Genomic DNA, 13,978 nt, shown 5'->3' on the forward strand with positions numbered 1-13,978 from the left:
GAGAGGTGCGCATGCCCATTGACACCGAAGAGACGGTGGACTGACTGATTTCTCCTGATTTAAAATGAGAATAGTAATAATATGACAGAATCAAGCATGCAGAAGAGAGGGGAAAAAAAGCTGTGAGTGCACTGTAAGTCAGACTTTTGCATATTTGCATTTACAGTTTAAGACCACATAATCAGTTTGGTGTGGGGTTACTGTGACTTCTAAACGGGAACTATGCCTCCTTCAGCATACGAGGAGTTATTTAACGCTTTCTAATCTCCATGTTGTGCATAGCTGCAGGCAGTATTTCACACATACTAGCCAGACCACTCCTGAATAAAATAAACACAGATTTCTTCTTGGGGGAGTTTGTCATTCTCTTGCATTAATACTGTTGCTTTCCAAATTAAATACAGAGGGGAGGCAGAACGAATACAAGGTGAGAGTCTTTTAATGCTTTGACAGATGCTTGCGGGCATTATTGCTGATTTTGGACGTCAAATTGAGCTGCTGAGCCTGGTTACATAGACAAGCCAGTGTTTTTATATATGATAGGAACAGATCTACTTGTTCAGTTTATTGGAGCTTTCAGTTCTTCTGGCCTTGGATATCTCACAGTGGTGCCCTGAGAATCAGAAATGCTCAATGAGGAGATGGTTTAGACTGATTGTACTCTATTGTCCAAAGGCTGTAGAGTACGAGCTGGATGCTTTGAATTAGTTGGATGGTAACCTGCAGCTTAGTGTTCATCTTTCTTGCTTCTGAAATGGTCCCTTTCTCTTCCCTCTTTGTTGCTTACAGGCCTTTCAAGAGTGGAACAGACACGAATCCTCCCCTCCAAGACTTCCGAATATAAAGTGTCCTAAGGTAGTAGTTCACATCATCAGATTCATTCCTAGGCACTGCCCATTTCCTAGACTAAATAAGATAAGGGCCCTATGGCGCCCTTGGAGCCTATTATTTCTCTTTCTTCAGTGTGAGTGATTCAGAGTCTGACATAATCCCTTCTGGTAGATCTGGCAATTGCATCAGTTGCCTGAAGTTAGATAGCAGGTGATATACAAAATCTCTGGACCTTTCTCATTTGTCTTGATGTGGGCTGGTTACTTTCTGTTTCACCTGCAGCCCGGTTAGATAAGGGGCTTATTAGCATTAAGATCATTTCTAAAAGTTTCCCCCTTCTTTCAGTGTGACGTGGCAATGTGCAAGATACGAGACAGAAGTTGTGTTGGGTTTCCCCCCACCAACTGTAAATCAGATCAGGAAGTGTATGCAGTAAGACTTCAGCACATTTGGACAGCTCTCTCATCATCTGAGCCACCTGGCTGAATCTGAAATTCATGCTTTCATCATTTGTGCTGCAGCTCTCAAGTGTCAGTCCCAGAAAGACCCTGCCACAGGGGAAATGGGAACTGATGACAACTCAGTGCCTCAGTTCAGAGAGCTGGTTGGACGTAGGCCCTTTCCTAAGATCAGTCTGCTATCTGCAAGTCAGGCAGGCCCAAAGGCTCGATTCCTAATAGTCCAAGTTACAAATGCCAATTATAGCTCTCTGGATACATCTGAAGTCCCATAATTTGACTTTTATGACTAACGCAGGTATTCTTCTAATGATCAGATTTTGGAAGGTATCTCATTCTTCAGGAATAATGTAACCTCGACCAGGAGAGCAGGAGGAGACAATCAGAGCAGCCAGTTCTGTCTAACTCATTGCGTCTTTTACTGATTTGCTGATGCCTTTCAAGTCAGCCGTTCTCAAAGCTGTACGGTTGTGCTCAATGGACTCCTACTCTGATCAGATCTGGAAGCTGCTATAGCCATAGAGTCACATAATAGTTAGCAAAATAGCTCTGAACACTGCCGTGTCTGAACTAAATAAGCCCTGGATTAAGCCTCCATCCTTTGCTCAACAGATCGGTTGTTCTTTTTTCATTAGGCAAGTTTTTTACTGTGAGATCTAGCAGAGCAGTTTCTCTGCTGGTAAGTTTCCACAGGGCTTGCTGTTCCTGATTATTAGCAGGCAGGATGACAAAAGGCTTGGTCTACCATACTCTTGAGCTGTGCCAATTAAAGGGCCCAACTGAAAAGAAGATGAAATGGTTTATTAGCTGCAACTATTTCGTCTGCTTAGCAGACGCAGCTCAGTGAAGGGCCCTGAGGAAACCTTATCCCAGAAGCAGGTTTCTTGCTACACTTAGGCTATGCTCTGTAGTGCAATAGCAACGTCCTTGCATTACTGTATTCATCAGCAAGCAGCTAGACAGAAGTCCACCTAATGCTCTGCGCGTCCTAATGCTTATACACAGTTATAAAGAGAAACTCTTTGCCTTTCCCCTCCACGCCTTCTCCATCCTTTTTCTACATCTCATCTCTCCTTTGGTGCCTCCCACTTACCACTTTTCTCTAACCCTAACGCTGTGTCTCCATCTGCTCCCTCCAACTGCATCTGGCAGCCTCCCCAGCCCTTGCTCTCCTTCTTTTCCTTCAGTTCCTGTCTTCCTCACGCAGGTGTGTTTGGGTATTTCTCTGCACTGCAGCTTTCTGAGTCCATGGTCCTAAATAGAGAAGGACAGAGGAAATGCATGTGGACAGGATGCTCCCCTCCACACTTCTATCTGTAGATTTAAAAATGAAAATTTCAGTTCACTGAAAGAGAAGAGTGACTTCATAGAAGGGAGGCACTGCCTTGCTCTTCTGCGCTGATTAATACTGGGGAAAAGCCACAGTAGAGAATGTGGCGGTAAAATAGGGGTGGGCTTTGCAATTTTGACTCTCAGCTCTAAGAACTTCTTAGATCTACATTCCCTTCACCATCTTGTCTAGCATGCTTTGATTGTGGAAAAAGAAAAAAGAAAAATCTCAGAGAGAACACAAAGCTGAGAGCAATATAAATACTTTGGGGTAAAACAGTGAAATGTGGCAGCTTCAAGATGAATAAGAAATGCACAACAAAGATGCCAGATTACCTCTACCGTGCTGCCACAGGGCAAGACTCTCCAGTGCTAGTACCTGGAGATTAAATATGAGTTTACAGGGGGGTGTTTTCTCTTTCTTTCTCTCTTCAGTGTAGTCTTTTGGGAAGAGTTGGAGTTTTAACTCCAAGACCTGGCCAGCTAGTGTGACCTCAGGAGGTTACGAACTCTCCCTCTTCACCTGTAACTTCCCTCTTTCACAGTGCAGCTATTTTTAATGGCTGGTAGACAAAATACTTTCTTACTGACTGTTTTGAAGTCTTCTCCCAGACAGCCTGAGAGCGTGTACTGTGGATAAGACCTGAGACAAAACCTAGCTGTGAAAATGACTGGCTATGTCGTTAAATCATTGAACCATCCTCAACTCTCAAAATCCCTCTTGGTTCACCATGTGCCTGTCTAATGGTCATAAGAGTCCCACAGACCACTTTGGGATTTTAAGGGACACTTTTTCTCATGGGCTGCTGTTTGGGAACAACCATGTGAGCTTTCCAGTGCCTCTGTAGCTAGCTAGGGCTCTCAGAGTGATTCATGGCAAGCCTTTCCTAAGAGCTTACCAGTTAATCCTTTCAATTTCTTTAAAGGAGGCACGGGGCAAATGTGACTCATTGTCATTTTCTGGAAATGACAAATTTACAAAGCATGGCCCAGCCAAGTGTCCGCCTTGTGCAATGCAGCTGGGATCAATACATAGCTGCCTCCTGCCCTCAACCTCTGTCCCTTCGACTTTCAAAGTTAGCATCATTGCTTTCCTTTTGACAGCCAAAACCGTAAGAGGCTTTCTAGTTTGCTGCATTGCTTTTATGTAAAGTGAATGTGCTGGGCTAGAAAGAGAAATCGCTCGAAGCGAAGTGTTCTCTGCATGTCAAACAGTGCAGTGTGCTGGTTCTGCTTTATTAAAACCAAATACCTTGATCCCTCACTACAGCCACTGGCTTTGCCAGAAACTCCAAGGTGGGTCCCATCTTCTCAAACAGATCTGTGGTTTCTGCATCTGGACTGGTGCCTCCGGGTGGCGGCCAGCGGAGCCCTGCCACTGGGCTGGTGCATCATATTTACTGCTTCATACAGCCTCCTCAGCAGCCACTCTGTTCTCCCACAGCAGGAATCCTGCAGCAGAGCTTGTCCATCTGATTAGCAGCTGTTGCAGTGGCTAGAGCCTTCCCTTTCTGTGCACCGCTTTTCCCTGGCACGTGCCAAATTAAAATTGCATGGGGTCTTCTGCAAAGCTGCTGCTGCCGCTTCAGTGCCTGGGGTCTGCATTGACACTGGTGTTAGCCCTGCTTAAGCTTCCCCAGGTGCAGCAGTGCCATTGTTGCTCTCAGGCCGTGAAGGGGATCTTGTCAGTGTCTTCGCCCTGCTGTTGTTTAGCAGGAAGGATCTGGCTGCATTTCTGAGGGCTGAGGCTGTGAGGTTTGAGCTCAGGAAAAAAAAAAAAAAAAAAAAGCAGAGAACGCTTCCCTTTCACTCCTTGAGCACTTCATCAGGGCTCTTCCAAGGGACAGCTCAGGGTATCCAGCCAAACTGAGCACGCCCCTGAGAGAGCCTGGTGAGGGAGGGACAGGAGGCTGCCTTAATCTAGCACAGTAGGCATCAGAGTCAGAGGCCCCGAGCCCACCCCATTTCCCCCATGTACACGGCACCGCTCCTCTGCTCCTGGGCCCTGACTCCTCTACCCTCATCTGCCTCCCCTAACAGATGGCTGCCAGGCCCTGCTCTGGGAGAAGGGGAGGGTCATAATTTTCAGCTTTTATTCCCTAATGCTGTGCACAAGGAACCAGAGGGAGAAATTTGTAGATGAAAGAGTTCTGTTACCACAGGATCTGAGGAGCTGTAGGACTTTGGGGGAACACAGGAACACACCCACGCAGCAGGTCACAAAACAAGCCATAAAATCATGAAGTCTGACAAAACACAGACCAGCCCCACATCCCTCCTCCCCTTCTCTCTGCAGCATTTTGCTGAGATGAGGAGACCCAGGCAGCCACCCAAGCACTCCTTGTGGTATGCAACTAATAGTTTTATCTAGTTTACATCTCCTCTTGGGAGCACAGCCCAGTGGAATAAAACCACATATGTAACTAAATGCAGTCCTCCTCAGAGACAACCCTGCACACAAGTGGGGCTCCCACACCTACAGGTAGGTAAAAAAGGAACAACTCTGAGCCTCTTTTTGTCTCTGCTTGTAGCAGACTGGCGTCCCAACAAACCGAGGTGAAACGACTGCGCGCTTTCAAGAGACCTGTGGCTACACAGAGGTCCACTGACAGCAGGTCCCTGTCTACCCCCCCTCCCCCTTTACTCTCTGGCACTTTACTGCTGTGTTGCTCATTGTTTCCATTCTCCCCTAAAAGGATGCACTTTCAAGACTCAAGGTAGATTTAACAGCCTGAACACCTCTTCCTCTGAATTGTCTCTTCTTCCTCCACCTTTGCCACGGCCAGGGAAGGAAGGCACATGGGAGAGTAATAGACACAGAGTCATTGCCCTTGTAACTTAATATCCATTTGAACACCTTAGGGTGCAAATGGGGTAAGCGTAATATTCAAGGCACTGAATTAAGAACCTGGACAAACAGGAGTGAGGTAGCGTCTGAGACCACAGAGCAAATATTTGCCTGCAAAGCACTTTGGCAGATAACTGAAAGGCAGCCAGCAAAGGGTGGAGAAGTCCAGTGGAGACAAGGCACTGCTTGTTTGCTCATCCATGCAGACTGCATAAATGCAAAGCCAGGGAGATCCAGGCCTGTCAGGCAGTCATAAAATGTGAAAGGCAGCAGTAGCCAGGTCTCCACATGCCTAAGTGCCCCCTGATGATGCATGAGCATCATCCCTGCAGCAAGAACTGCCCATTGCTGAGTCCAGCCTGGGGGCCAGGGAAGCTGGGGAAAGAGACAGCTGGGAACCAGCCTCTGACCCTGCGGTTTGCTCACTGCAACCTACCTGGTCAAACAAGCTACATTTACCTCCTGCTGGGTCTGTGGCTTTTGGTATTTAATGTTCCACCCTGCTGGGAACTGTTTTCCTACCTGGTAGAGTGGCAAGCACAGAATCATCCACCACCCCTACCCCCATCCCCAAATATATAAAAAAGGCAGCAAACAATATTTCATGGTGCCTTTTGCTGAGCAGTTGCAGAACTCAGGCCTTGTCTGGAGCAGGAATGTTTGAGGAGGGGGAAGAGTACTTTTCTTTTTTTTGTGCCTGGTTTGCCTATTTACAAAATCTGTGTGTATCCTGCTTCCTAGAACAGATTTGGTAACATGGGGGAGGCTTCCTCCTTGCGGTCATAGCTGTCTTGGCCCCAGAAATAGGTGCCTTACGTGACTGTTTTTCTCCCTCTCGTCCCCCACCAGTCCTAGGGGACCCTCTGGTGCAAGGCAGCCCTGGCTCTGGGCCAGGCAGAGACCGCAGAGGCCTGGCTGCATTTCTAAGTGCTCCTCTCCTGAAAGACGTCAGCTGGTTTCCCCTCAGTCTTCCGTCTGTCATCAGTTCACTGTGAAAAATCCACTTTGAATTAGACACTGACCAGCGAGGATTCACATTTGCAGGGCGGAGTGGCGGGGTGGGAGAGGGAAGGCTATAACCTATGCAAAACAGAAGGCACAACCCCCTTCAGTCCCTCTGGAAATGAGAGGCTGAACTGGACGCTGTTTCCTCTCTGCAGTAACCGCTGGGGGTAGGATAAGACTGTGAGGAGCTCCTGTTGCAAAGGCAGCAGCCTGCCGGTCTGTGGACCCAGCCAGCAAGACCTCCCCATTGCTTGAGCCTTACCCTTTCCACCCAAATCTGGGCTATGCTCAGGCCTGCTTCTCCTTGCTGCAATTGCACACGCTCTGCCCTCACTGGAAAAGCTTCTTTGCAGACTGGAAGTAGTGCACCTCTTACGTGAATTGACATTTTCTGCCACCGACAGGGCACAGAACAGCCCGGTCTCAGCCACGCCCAGCTCCCAGACCCACTCCTTCCCATTGGTTGGCCCATATTTACCCAACTCCAGGTTCGAGGGAGGAAGGGTTGTTGGTACTGTGGGGAAGGGGCCCCACCCTGACCATTTCCTCCACCAGGCAGTGTTTCCCACAAAATAGTGCAAGGGAACTCTGGATTTTTGCCTTTGTTGCCATGCATTTAGTTGTTCTCCCGAGTCTTTAGCAAGATAAGAACATGAGACTTGGTCCTGGGAAACCACTGGTCCAAGCTTGGTCAGACCATGGGCCTTTTTAACACAATTTTCCTGACTGATGGTAGCTGGCACTTAAGAATAAGGAAGGGTAGAAGATCCTCCCCCAGCATAACTTCCCAGCTACTGGCAATGAGCAGTTCGGCACGTTCTGAGAGAGACAGTGTGGGGACTGTCGTGCTTAATAAGTCTCACGGAACCACCACAAATTGATTTAGAAGGTTCTGGAAACTGTGCAAACTCCTGACATCCTCCATTCCTGCAGCAGAAGTTAATTTTGCATGTTGTGAAAAAATCCTTCCTTTTGCTGAATTTAGGACTTATTTTCTGCTAACTTAGTGGGCTATCCCCCAGACCTTGTGTTGTGAGAAACAGTGAATAACAGTTCCCTGTTCACATTCCCCATGCTAGTCATGATTTTTTAGACCTCTACCTTTGACCTCCCTCCCATCCTCTGTTTTGCAGGTTCACAGTCCTGATATCTTCCTGCTTGTACAGAGCTATTCCGTTCTTCTTGCTCCTCAGGATCTTTCCTGGTCTTTCTATATCCGTTTTTAGATGGTGAAAGCAGAACTGCGTGAAGCGTTCGGGATGCAGACCCATCAGGAAATTATGTAACTGTTCAGCTGTGCTTGCTGTTTTGTTCTTTCTTCCATTCCTAGTAATTCCCAACCTTTGACTTCCTTTTCTGACCTGCTTTTTTCACTGAACACTCCACAGCACTGCCAGATCTTTTCCTGAATGGTGACAGCTAATTTCTCTCATTTTGCAGCTATGGCAAGGGTTGCTTTCACCCTGTGTGCATAGCTTCACACTCGTCAAAGCTGAGTTTTGTCTGCCGCTTTATTGCCCAATTACTTTGACATGGTGAGAATCTTCTGCTGTCATTAAATAAAGAGGTGGCTTGCTAGATTTCTGGTTGCCACACAAACCTTGAAAGTACAACTGAGGCAGCAGGATCACTGAGCGTGAAAAGAGTCTGAAACAAGAGCACAAAGGTATAATTTATCCCATCCCCAATGTAACCACTGTTGCTGCTTTTCAAAAAAAAGAGAGCAAGGATTAACAGGCAGAGATCCACCTCCTCCACTCTTGGTTGAGGTGTTTTCATTTCGGGACAGTCGTCAGGGCAGGAAAGGAATGAGGCAAAGCTGGTTACATGTTTGCAAAGTCTGAGGCTGCTCCAAACCCTGGACTGCTCTACAGGACTCAGTGTTGTTGCTGGGGAATGTTGACTTTCCCCATAGCAGATGGAGCACTCATGTGACACTCTGCACACTATGTATCATCTATTTACATCTTTTTTTACATTAGCACCAGATGGCCTGGCATAATTATTTTTTTTTAAATTAGAGGAAAGTATAATCTAAAACTTCACACATGTTCTGGGGCCTGTAGTTATAATTTCAGAGCACCAGCGCTGAGGTCTGCAGCAAGAGGACCTCCCTCACTCCTCTGTTATCCTCCGTGAAGAGGTTGCACAGTAAAGATGCAGGCAGAGAGGGTGCTAGTAACCAAGCAGAAAATCTCCTGATCCTGCAAGGGATAGGGGAACAGGCAGCACCCAAGTAAGGTGGAGAAGGAATGCACCTATGACTGGTAGTAGGGGGAAAGGGGAAGAGAAGCTGTAGACCTTAACCCTCACGCTCGAAAGTTGATCTGAATCAAGTCCTACAGCATCATGAGACTGCCTTATAAGCACAAAGCTTACAAAATGTGAGTTCTGCCATTGGTTTCTTCTTCCCATTTTGGCACACAAGCCTGTGGGAAGCATTGGCCCGCCCCATGAAACTTTTCTCTGGAAAAATGAAGGGTTTGGGGGGGAAGGTGGAGGAATAATCTTAGCCACAGTCCTCACATACTCATGTGACTCCAGCAGCTGGGGCTGTAAGTAAGCACCACACTTGGTTGGAACCAGCATTGCTGTTGCTGTCAGAAGAAAGGAGGAGCTTGTTCAGGCCGTGGGAAGAGTTACCTGATAGATCAAGGGCAGCCAAGGTACTGAAAGCTCTTTGTCAGACTCTGTTTGCCCCAGAAGCAAAAGACCTTTGAACGGGTAGGGAAGAAAACGTTCCCTAAATTGCCAGATACAGGAGTAGTCGTCCTTGTGCACAAACGACTGCAAGGCTCCTGCCGTCTGTTGCAAGGTGGCAAGGGCTCAGTGGGAGAGGACTTTCATGTGAGGACTTGATAGGGCTGTCAGGACACGGGGTTTAACCTGCGTCTGCACGGCAGAGGGCTGTATGGGGCCACCTGAGGGAAAGGAGCTGTCTGTGGGGATCCTGCCCACAACCTCCTCAGGGCTGTAGTACCACTACTGTGAGTAGGCATGTAGCTGGTTTGCCTTGTGGGTGTGCCTATGGGCTAGCGGGAATGAGTATGGAGTATAATTTTAGGTGGAAAATCTTGTTGGTCTCAATAGTTCCAGTGAAACATCTCTCAAGAGAAGGGGTATGAACAGCTACAGGTAATACCGAGATCTGCAGACAGAGCCCTGGGCCTTTGCTCTGTCAAATTAAAATTTGCTGGGCTGCAGGGCAGCTCAGTGGCCAGCAGACCGCTGGTGCTCTGGGTTTGTAAATAGGTCTTTCTCAGCTCAAGCATGTGCATCTTTTGGCTGAGATGTTGTTCTCTTGCTAGATTATTTTGACCTCTAGACCTTTGCTTCAGTAAATCAGATGATGCGCCTACTGGTTCTTGCTTGGTATTTCGTCGCGAGCAAACGTGGTATGGTGGGTGGATGCAAAGCTAGTTTACATTTTTACGCTAGTTTTACTCCTCTGTAAATCCTACTCAGTAATGACTAATCCCCAAGTTGATTCCCCTTTCCCATTCGGCTTGTTTTATTTTCACTAGATTTTGGTACTTTACTAGAGTTTAACCATTTAGGGTCTAGCTGTTGTGATTTTTCAGATGAGATAAGGATAAGAGGCTGGCTCTAACGCAGTACCCTAATATTGCTCATAAGTAGCAGCAAACCCCAGGGCTGTGGTATGACAAAGCAAAGGCAATCAGAGTTATAGGACACTGACCCTCCTCTACTTCATGGGTAGACTGTTTGGAGTTTTTGCTACGTTACGCTCTAAGGCTGCTCCAAAGAAGTGCAAATACTCGAAGGAAAATGCACAGAAAGAGCAAGCTACAAAATAAACTATGGCTAATGCCTACAAGAAGTCAGACAAATAACCAAGATTAGGTGCATCGCTCAGAGAAGCCCAGCCTTCCCGGATCTACTCCTGACACTTTCCACAGGGGCAGGGGTAGCTTACACTGCCCAGTCTCTGCTTACCTCTCTCTTCTCCACAGGGTAAAGACTTGCCTATTTATTTCTCCTGTTCCCTGGCAGTGAAAACTGGTGCAATCTCACGGTTTATGAGGAAGTTTTAGCTAACCCTGATCCACAGTGGTGGCTGTTAATGCCCCTGCGCGTCAATGAAGCATTCAGCCGGAGTAACAGCCCGTGGGAAGCAGAAGGGGGAGTGGAGCTAACGCAGTTACTTCTGCTGCTCCACATCTAACATCTAACCGTCCTCTTATCAATCACCTATTTCAATCACCTTGAGCAAGACGAAATGAAGCAGCAGCCGAGATCCGAGTCCATGAAAGGGTTTGACTAGTAGTCCAGAATGGGAAATTCACAGAATTTCCAGAGGTGCAGCTTTGATGACACTGCACTACCAATGGTCTTGTGGTTTTAATCATGAGTCTTTGATGCTTTTTGCTGGGGCTCTTGTATTTGGAATAGGTTTACTGAGTTCTCATTCTCTCTCTCTTTTTTTTTTTTTTTTTCCTTATTGAAGCATCCGTTGCTTGTGGGAGCTGTGAAAAGAAGCGTGAGAACAAAGAACCCCAGGGAGGCTCAAAATACCTGTGTAAAGGAAGAGTAATATCACAGACATTATTTTCAAAGCAGTGCCTTGTTCTCCTTCAAGAAGAGACTTGCAGCCAGCAACCTCAGAGACAGAGAAAGCCGACCTCTCCAGACGTGACTAAAACTGTATGCACCAGCACCGCTGCACACAGGCTCTTGCCCGATCTCCCAGCAGCAAGTACAGCCCTGGCTACCAGCTGAGCAACTTCACTGCTGTGCCTCTTCTGGTCTCTGCTCTCTGCATGCAGTTACAAACCAGAAAGCGCTGCTGGGGGATGTTATAGACCTAAACCTGCCTGAGCCGGGGTCCTCGATTCCCCTTGGGAAGGGCAGAAGCGGGGCATGAGGCTGCCTGTGGGGGAGGCAGCAGAACCACAGGGCACGGCTGAACTGTGCCAGGAGTTTCATCATTTAAACCGCAGACATTTCTGACAGTCCTTACTGGCTGGCACAGGGGAGCTGAAGGGTTGGCTGGAAGGGATCTTCAGAGTAAGGTGGGAATTACCATGGGGTATGAGCAAGTGATTCATTAAAATTTGCTTAGTGATATTTACTGTGGTCCTCAGGCATCGTAAGAAAGTGGAAAGAAATGAGCAAAACTACAATAACCCTGCAAGGGTGAAAGAAGTGAGACTGGAGCAACTTCAGGCTCCTTGACCCTGAAGAGCCTCGTTGGGATGAGAACAGCAGCTTGATTTAAAAGAGCTCAGTGATGAGGCATATTTTTAATAGCTGTTTTGAGTTAATCTGCATTAAGCACCCATTAACTTTCCCAATGAGCCCAGGAACAGAGGCAGCAGAACAAAGCAACACAACCCCCTGACACCTGGGGGTCAAGACCATGAAGAAGGCAAGAAAGGCAAAAATGTGTATTTCCACGCTAGAGAAGAAGAACTGACGGGGAACCCAGTTACCCCATTCCCTCTTACTGGTGGGATCCTTTCCCTGAAAAAGGTGATTCACTCAGGACTGCTTGCACTGCAAGATTAAATAACTTTCATGTATAAAATGTGGTATAGATTATTTTCAGGTTCTGCTATCTCCCCGTCTTGCCATTAGAAGAAATAAGTTTCCAGAATGAAGGGAGATGGGGGTGGGGGTGCAAAAGATTTTTGACTGTGAAGCACAACATATGTTAATGTGAAGCTGAACAGCTTTCCAAGCAACATATTCCAGCCAAGCTATTAGTAACACCTGATGTACCCATGATTCCTCATTAGTTACCTGCCAGCAATGAGCAATTGACTTAATATTATCAATTGTCTTCCTTTCCCCCTCCTTCTCTCCCACCAATTAAGCATCTGTTAATCATGAGAAATAATCTGCCTCTTGGAAAACATGGGACAAACAGTGAGTTTTTTGTAATAAAACGGAATATTATTATAAATAATCATTAAGGTGTCCTAAGATAAGGTAGAGACATATTATTACCTCAGGGAATTTAAGCTCTGCTGTTTAGCAAAACTCCTGGGGAAAGGTAAGCTGGGTCAGGACTGCTAGCTGATAAATACAGGTGACGTGCATTAGAAATATCAGCAGGAAAACAGGCTTAATCAGATTAGGTCTCCTCTCTGGCCCAGAGCCAGCTTCATGCATCCACTCCTTCCCAAGGCAGGACTAGCTGCACTGAAACCAGTCCTGACAGAAGTTAATTTAACCCGTATAAAAGCCTCCCAGCACAGATTCCACCACTGCCCCAGATAATACCCCCTGCTGGATCACTTCAGCAGGTTTCTTGCAATTGAAATCTCATCTGCTGAAATTCAAGCTCACTGCTACTTCATCCATTCGTACCATGTGTTCCCCTGCCAGTTCCCCTGCCCCCTGCTTGCAATGGCCTTTCAATATATTTAAAGACTTTTCCAACGTCTTCTTCAGTCTCCTCTGTACACAAAATATCAGCTTCTCCAGTCTTCCCTCTCCAGTGTATTTTCTAGACTTTTCATCTTTCTCATGCCTTTTACCTAGCACTCGTGTAAACAAAGAGCTACAAGATATTTAGATGTCTTTGTAAGGGACCATATAGTAACAGTATGTAACAGTACAGAGGACAACAAGGATTTTTTTAAAGAGAACCTTTATCCTGTAGCCTCTTTTCCGTCACCTTTGTTGCCTCACTATCCTTTGATTTAATCCAGGAAACAGTACAACCTTACTATAAGGTTTACTTTCTATAAAAGTTTCAGTAGAAGCTCCCAAGACAACAATTTGAGATTACCTAAGCATGAGGAGCCTGAACCCAAGCTGTAGCATAGGAAGTTATACTCCAGTCTCCTGCTTGCACCCCATTTTGTAGTAGTAATACTCCTCTTATTTGGAATGTAATCCCCTAAATGAGCAAGATCCAGGCTATGGAAGGAATCTCTACTTACCATAGCACCTTACAATATGGTATCCATGTGGGAACAGGCCACATTGTTTGACTGGGCTGCGGCTGTGGCCCTACCTCAGCCCTAAACATCTGCAGCTCCCCGAGGTGGAATGAAATTGAGCAGCTTCTTCCCCAGGTCAGAATCCCAATTTTCAGAACAGGGATGAGGATAACCCCCTGGGACGTCACATCCCAAAGAAACAGTGACTGGACTGTGATTTACTGCTCTGTCTCCTTGGAATGAGTGCCTGCGAGGCTGCCACTAATGGTGACGAACAGGCAGTCTGTTTCTTTGGAGGTGGGAAATACGAGGCCTACCTACAACCGCACGATAGACCTTCTGAAACGGCCATCTACCCTGGCAGCCTCCCCTTGCATGCTCAGCAAAGCTTCCCACAGCCAAGCCAGCATAGGTGCATCAGTCAGGGGGACAGGTCTGAAAGTGCCATGAGAAGTTCTCTCAGGTTTTGTGTGTGTGTGTGTGCACATGTGTGTGTGGAGGAGAGGGGGGAATTAGAAGAGACACTTCCTTGCTGGCTCTATATTTTCTTTGCTAAGGTTTTTCTAGGCTCTGTTGAAAACGAAACACTGCAATGC

Source organism: Struthio camelus, chromosome Z (assembly GCF_040807025.1).
Source record: "Struthio camelus isolate bStrCam1 chromosome Z, bStrCam1.hap1, whole genome shotgun sequence".
Taxonomy (NCBI): domain Eukaryota; kingdom Metazoa; phylum Chordata; class Aves; order Struthioniformes; family Struthionidae; genus Struthio; species Struthio camelus.